At 47.7% G+C, this 6672-nt stretch overlaps 1 long non-coding RNA gene across 2 annotated transcripts; it reads left to right on the top strand.

Annotated features, from left to right (window-relative positions):
- The first annotated feature begins 493 nt into the window (after positions 1-493).
- Positions 494-5398, top strand: LOC126635743 (uncharacterized). 2 transcript variants are annotated; one of them, XR_007627773.1, is made up of 3 exons: positions 494-708; positions 1924-2024; positions 5124-5398. It is a non-coding gene; the product is annotated as an uncharacterized LOC126635743 (long non-coding RNA). The 2 variants fall into 2 exon arrangements; XR_007627774.1 differs by lacking the exon at positions 5124-5398 and adding an exon at positions 2281-2959.
- The last annotated feature ends 1274 nt before the right edge of the window (positions 5399-6672 follow it).

Genomic DNA, 6672 nt, shown 5'->3' with positions numbered 1-6672 from the left:
GCGCCTGCTCCCCTCGGCGCGGCGGCGGCTCCTTCCGCTTCCTTCCCCTCCCCCCGCGCTGCGGCGGCGCCCCCAGCGCCCCCTGCCGGCCGAGCGCGCCGCGGGCGGGGCAGGGGCCGGGGGGGCCTCAGCGGGAGGAGGGCGGTGAGGGAGCCCCGGGAGGGCTGAGGGAGCCCCGGGAAGGCTGAGGGAGCCCCGGGACGGCTGAGGGAGCCCGGGAACGGCTGAGGGAGCCCGGGAAGGCTGAGGAGCCCAGGAACGGCTGAGGAGCCCGGGAACGGCTGAGGAGGACGGCTGAGGGAGCCCGGGACGGCTGAGGGAGCCCCGGGAAGGCTGAGGGAGCCCGGGAAGGCTGAGGGAGCCCGGGAAGGCTGAGGGAGCCCGGGACGGCTGAGGGAGCCCCGGAAGGCTGAGGGAGCCCCGGGAAGGCTGAGGGAGCCCCAGGGCTGCTGACCGGGAAGGGCGCGGGCTCCGCGGGTCGGGGCTCAGCCCCGGCCCCCCCTGCCGCTCCTGAGCCCCCAGAGCGGGGCCGCTCCGCTCGCAGCCCCTGAGCGATGCCCGGCGCTCTCCCCCGCCGTGGCTCAGGCGGTGCCTCGGGTCGGGCTCCGTGGGGCACTCCAGCCCTCTGCACTACGAGTAAAAAGGAGCCGGTGGCGCTCTCCAGTTCGTTTGGTGCTGCCTGGTTCTCACCGGTGTGCGATCACCAAGGTACTGCTCACCACCCCCCCTCCTACCCAGGAGCCGCTATGTATCTCTGACCATCTTTAACTATTATTTTTCCTGAATCGCCACCGGTAAAATGCATCTACAAGAGCTTCGTGTGGCCAAAAAAACAAGAGGCTCAAGTTTTCTGCTAAGTGCTAACGAAATTCAAAGAACCTTTCCACTAGGAGCAATTAACAAAATTCCAAATTGCTAGAAAATCCTTAGCTTAACCAGAATATTTTCTGCTGCTTTTAAAACTAGTTACTGACTGTGTGGCAATTCGACCGATCGATGCTTTTGTGAAGGAGAAAGCAGATGTAATAAAACCCTAATTGCCCGAATTGCAAGTCTGGTCGTACAGACACTCCTTCTGCAGAGTCTGCAGGAAAAAAAACCCCGCGGCTCCTCCACTTTCCCGATCGGTTCTCGGGACTTGGAAGTCTTTCTGCTGTGATGGGACTCGCAGCCACACGAGAAGGGAGGGGAATTTTTTTTGTCCCCCTGCCTGACCCGCTCCACAGCGAGAGCCCCTGGGTGTTCCAGCCGTGGGGTGTTTCTTCCCGGTCGTGAAGGAAAGTGAAGGAAAAAGAAGCCCTTGTGCAGTAAGGACTGGGATCCAGCAGGCTTAATAAGACCTCCACCCAAGATTTCCATTTAAAGCTGGAGAAAGCTGCTTGCTTGGAAGCTGGCTGAGGCTCTGTGTCCATTCTGATGTCCCCACTCGTGCAGTCCTTCCCCAAAGTATCCTACAGCAGGATTAAATAATTCCCCAGGGTAAAGGGACATGCTCCTGCCTAGCAGCACCACACTGCCTTCTCCAACACATCTGCACTTCCAGTTGGTCTCCCTTGCTCCTCACACACCCCACCCAAACTAGATATTCACAGTCCTGATTCTCGTGGCTGCAGCTTCCTCTGTGCTGCAGCACCTGCCTTGTACCAGTGACTGGGAGTTGTGTTTATTATGGGCAGCCTGGAGTGTTACCCATTTACAGGGCAGTAACAAATCCTTTGGCCTCATCAGTGCGGGTAGTGGGGAAAAAACACACCAAGCACAAAACCAAACAACAAAACCACCTCCTGTTCTGATCGAGGGCTGTTAGTGACAGCTTTTGAGCAAGTTACCATGAGACAAGGTGGAAGACAGTAGATCAGCCCCCTCCCAAGTCAGCACTTCCTACAAAATCAGGGGCTGAAGTGCTGTTTTATATCCCTGCAGGTCACTGAACCCTCAGCTCGTGTTCCTGCCTGGAGAAGTGCCCAGGACTGCAAGGCCAAGGTTCCTGCTTTCAGCAGCAGCAGCAGCTTCTACCCATCCAAGTAAGACTGCTGAACTGCTTCCCCTGCACTTAGAGCAGATATGTCATCCCCCCAGCTAAAGATTAACCAGGTTCACTCATCAGAACCCAGAGCCACTGCTCCCTGCCCGACTTACAGAAAATAAAGTTACAAAGGGAAAGGTTTTGTTGAGCCAGACAGAAAGAAACAACAACAAAAAAATTAACAGAGTGAAATCCATTTTCTGCCTAGATATGCTGTGCATCCTTCCCCAGGATCACTTCATGTTTTGTTACAGCTCCTGTTCTGCTGCTCAGTCCTGCCTGCCTCATTCTCTGGACAGCCCAGCCCTACACTCTGATTTTTTTTCCCCATTCGTGCTACCACATACACAGAACAAATATGAGAAAGGCTGGATTGCCCTTAAGATCACAATCAACAAAGTGTTCTCTGTTTTCACCTGAAGCAAAACGCTTGGATAAACAATTTTGGTTGGTGTCTAACCTTTAACAAAAGGAAAAGAAATTCTGCCTGGAGACAAACCCCCCTGACTCACTGAGGTGTGGTTTCAGTAGCCAGTTTACAGGAGGGACTACAGGCTTTGTGCCACAACCTTTATTAAAATTTACAGTCTTACCAATTAGTGCCCTGGTAACAAAGTGCACGCATTTCAGATTGTTTTTACTACACGAAATACTACTTGGACCAAGACTTTACAGCCAACATGTCAAAAATAACAATAAAATATTACTAAACACGTAATTGGAAAAAAAATGCAATATGTGGCAAATTGCACATAATTGGATTTGGTCATCTGGTCTAATAACTACTGGAATTAAATCCACTCCAGCCACAAATTTAGAATGCCTGGGTTTTATGCTTATTTTTTTGTTTCTTTTGGGTGGGAACAAGTTAGGGGGAAATAAGTTTTAGCTCTTCATCAAAGAGAAGGAATCTCCAGTCACTGAGAAGGGATAAGCACATCAGACAATTCAGGAGTCTGAGAACCCACACAGATCACTGAGAGCTGACCCTGGCCACTGAAATATTTGATATTCCTTGTTGAAAAAGCAAGCTGCCAATCCCAACAGTTACCTGAATTTCAGAAGTTAACAGCTTCTTTGCATTTTATGCCTGTATATTTAAAACAGCAGCAACCTCATCCAGATCGGTCCAAGAGGTTGCAGTAAAGGAATCTGATACTTATTTTTCTTAATTACATTAATTAGATTATATTCAGTCCCATGTACAACCACTCCTCACATATGAGGCATTCCCATTTAAATGGCTTTTTCTGGTTTCAGCAGAGGCTTCAAAGCCATGGAGATATGAAATGCTAGCTGGATTGCAGCATTTATTAAAAAAAAAATCCAGATTGGAACTTCTCAAACATAAAAGCAGCACAGCAAGAAGGAAGCCCTTTGCTTTTCAGAAGATATTCTTCTTCTTAGTTTTTACTACTCAAGAGTGAGGTTTTCTATTTGCAAACTGAAATACTGCTATCTAAGATATTTCAACAAACTGCATTTTTATTTGCTTCACTGCTGCTACCTGGAGCACGTTGTTATTCCAGTGCATAAAAATCTGACTCCAGCTTCAGGAACACAGCAAGAACCTGGAAGTGCCTGGAACATTTCCCACGTGTGAAACAGGAGTTTGGACTAAATGGGATTAGAGGGGGAGCTGGAAGTGCCGGGGCAGTGTTTCCTCAGCTCCATCAGCACTGACACTGAGCTGTCCCACCCCAGGGCTGTCACCCCTGACAGTGGCAGAACTGTCCAAACACTCCCTTTCACCTCTCCTTCCTCCCTCTGTTGCCTGATGGAGCCCCCTTAGGTATCATTAATACTGTGAATTGTGGATAACCCACATGCAGATGTGTCAGGTCACGGAATATCCCTGCTCCTGTTTTGACTTCCTTGCACATCCCTCCAGGTTCTCCAGCAGGAAAGGGCTCCTCTGTCACTCCAACCCCAACAGCAGGTGTAGTGTGTTCAGTGTAATCCAGTTGGAAATTTCCAGCTAACTGCCATCATCCAGGGGTTTAGGAAGGGGAGATCCCTGTTCAGGGCTCAGCCCCAGAGTGGAGGGCAGGCACTGTTCAGATTGAGGGTAAAAGTGTGACCAGCAAATTCCCATGTCCTGGGGAAGGTTTGCAGAGCAGGAGCCCAGGAATTGCCTCCATTATCCATAGCTTTTCCAACATGTCCAGAAGGAGCCCAGGCAGCCCAGGCTCTGCACTGGAGTGTGCAAAGTCAAGGTCACACAGCGAGTTCACATTACTACTGACCTACTTTAGGAGACAGATTATCTCCACTACACTGCTTGGGTGGAAAGCAAATTAATTACCCTCCAAACAAACGAGGTGAGAGAGAGTGCACTCCCCTCACTGAAAATTATTCACTCAAAGAAGAGTTCACAGCTATAAAAACCAGAGGTGGGGAGATAGAACAGCCTTTCACAGGCCAAGGTCAGCAATAAAGGTCTTATTTCTTGCTTCTAAAGTGTAAACTGGCTGAAAGATGGAATTGAAAATACTGAGTGGATGAACAGTTGCCAGCTGATTAGCATTTTGGGGGGGGTGAGTGTATTCCCTTTGATACAACTGAAAATCTCAGAGCAATCTCCTGGTCCTAAAGAGCAAGTGTGTGCCTTGGTGGAGACAAAACTGCATTCCCAGGGTGGGCAAGGGCTGCATCTCTGCCCACTGGGGTTTGGCATTTACAGACACCCACGGGAAGTTGGGGGAGGAAAGCAACGAATCCCCATGGAAACCAGGACATCTTGGTTCAGCATCTGCATTAACAAACACACTGGACAGAACTAACTGAGCCATCCAGGAAAATATTCATTTCTGGGCAAAGCTATGCAGGGACAATGCAAATGAAAAGCTCTTGGCAGTGTCCTGTGAGACATGAGACAAAAATGTTGTCTCTGTTTCCATTTTTTGACTGCTGACAGTTGAAGTTCTTTCTTACTCTTTGGAATCAAATTATTCCTCTCCTCTGCTCTCTTTATCCTTCTCAACAAAGTACTTTCAGATTTACTTCCTCACCAGGGAAGTTATTCCAAAAATGTATCTTTAACTAAAGCTCTTAATATATTTTATTTATTTTTTTTTCTATTTTCTAACCTGCCAAGATTTGGAAGGCTGATACAAACCCAGTTTGTTTGCCACCAGAGTCATTTCTGTGCAACATCACTGGAAGTGATCTGTCTGTGACACTTCAGAAACCCCCAAGTCTTCTTTTGCTTCCTGCTCTGAATTGTCAGCTCTGGATGGCCAAAGTACAGGGGGGAGCCAGAAAAGCCATCTGCTTGGAAGAATCAGAAAGCCTACTTGTTCTCCTCATTTCCTGGGCAGAAGGAAGAGCTGAAAGGTTTTCAGTGAGAAAACTGCTTAGGCTGCACTAAGCCAGATGTATTTAGAGAATCCAAACCAGAATTCTCTCAGTTCAGTAGAAAATATGAAGAAAGCATTTGCCCCTTTAATCAAATAATCTCTGAGTTTTCCTGTAAATTTCAGGAAAATTAAAAAAAAAAAAAAAAATCTCAGGTTTGCTTTTCCAAATCAATTTGAATTATGAATAACAATCAAAAAAAATTCAAATATCAGCACTATGATTATAAATCAATACCTATAATACTAATTTGAAAGAAACATTGACTTTAGCCCTTTTAGGACTAAATATATCCTTTTAGGACACATTGTGCTGGGAAAAGCCAATCACTGTGTAAGTTCTGAAGCTGAGAAGGAGGATTCTTCAATGATGCATTAGCATAGAACATCAAATTACACCAGACTTCCTAGGGAAAAATTCAGGCCTATTGAACTTTTGCTCCACAAATGCAAACTTGATCCAGATAATGCATATAGAGCTAAAACACCTGACAGCACCAACTCACAGAAAGCTCTAAATGGATATTCCCTGATGGCAGTGAGTGCTGCACTGTGCTGGAAGCTCAGGAAGGTCCATTATCATCCCATTACATCCCAGTAGCTCCCATCTTCTGACACATCTGCTCGGGGAGCTTGGCCAGGAGTCGATTCCTCCCGGCACAGCCCTGTCCATGGCACAGGAAGCATCTCCCACAGCAAACACGATGCCAGCAGGGAGGAGAAACACATTAAATATGTAAAAAACCCTAAATAAATCAGCTACCAAGCAGGTTGGGTTTATTTGTTTTACTAAGCAGATAGACTATTAGCTCTCACCTATGAAACACACTACAAAACTCTCTTATTTTACTGTTCAGTAACTCAGTAGTTGTTCTGCTGTTCCTTTTCCCTCCATTTACACAGTATCTGAAGCACTCTCCCTGATGGTGGGTGTCCAGATGAACAATCAGCTGTATTACTTGCACAAAAAAAAAAAAAGAAAAATCAGAAATGGAGAGAAATCAAGCTTGGAGCTGGTAAATCCCTGACAGCCCCATGCAGCTGTCCCAGGAGAGAGGATTGGAGTTCCCAGCCTGACCTGCAGGCTTTCAGCACCTCACACCTGGATTTCCACACCTACAGCAAGGACTCTGCTGCATTTTTCCCTCCTTGAAATGACATTTCCTGGCACCCAAACACATTGCTGTGTTTCCTCAGCTGGGAACAAGTGAACAAAGAACCCAAACAGTCTGGAGAAAGGCTTATGGAAAACAATCATCTGCCTTTTTGCAGGGTGATGGAGGCACTGCA

The sequence above is a fragment of the Myiozetetes cayanensis genome, unplaced genomic scaffold, assembly GCF_022539395.1.
Source record: "Myiozetetes cayanensis isolate MyiCay16 unplaced genomic scaffold, myiCay2020 scf12, whole genome shotgun sequence".
Taxonomy (NCBI): Eukaryota; Metazoa; Chordata; class Aves; order Passeriformes; family Tyrannidae; genus Myiozetetes; species Myiozetetes cayanensis.
Note: the sequence above shows the minus strand (reverse complement) of the source record. Positions and strands in the feature narration are given on the sequence as shown.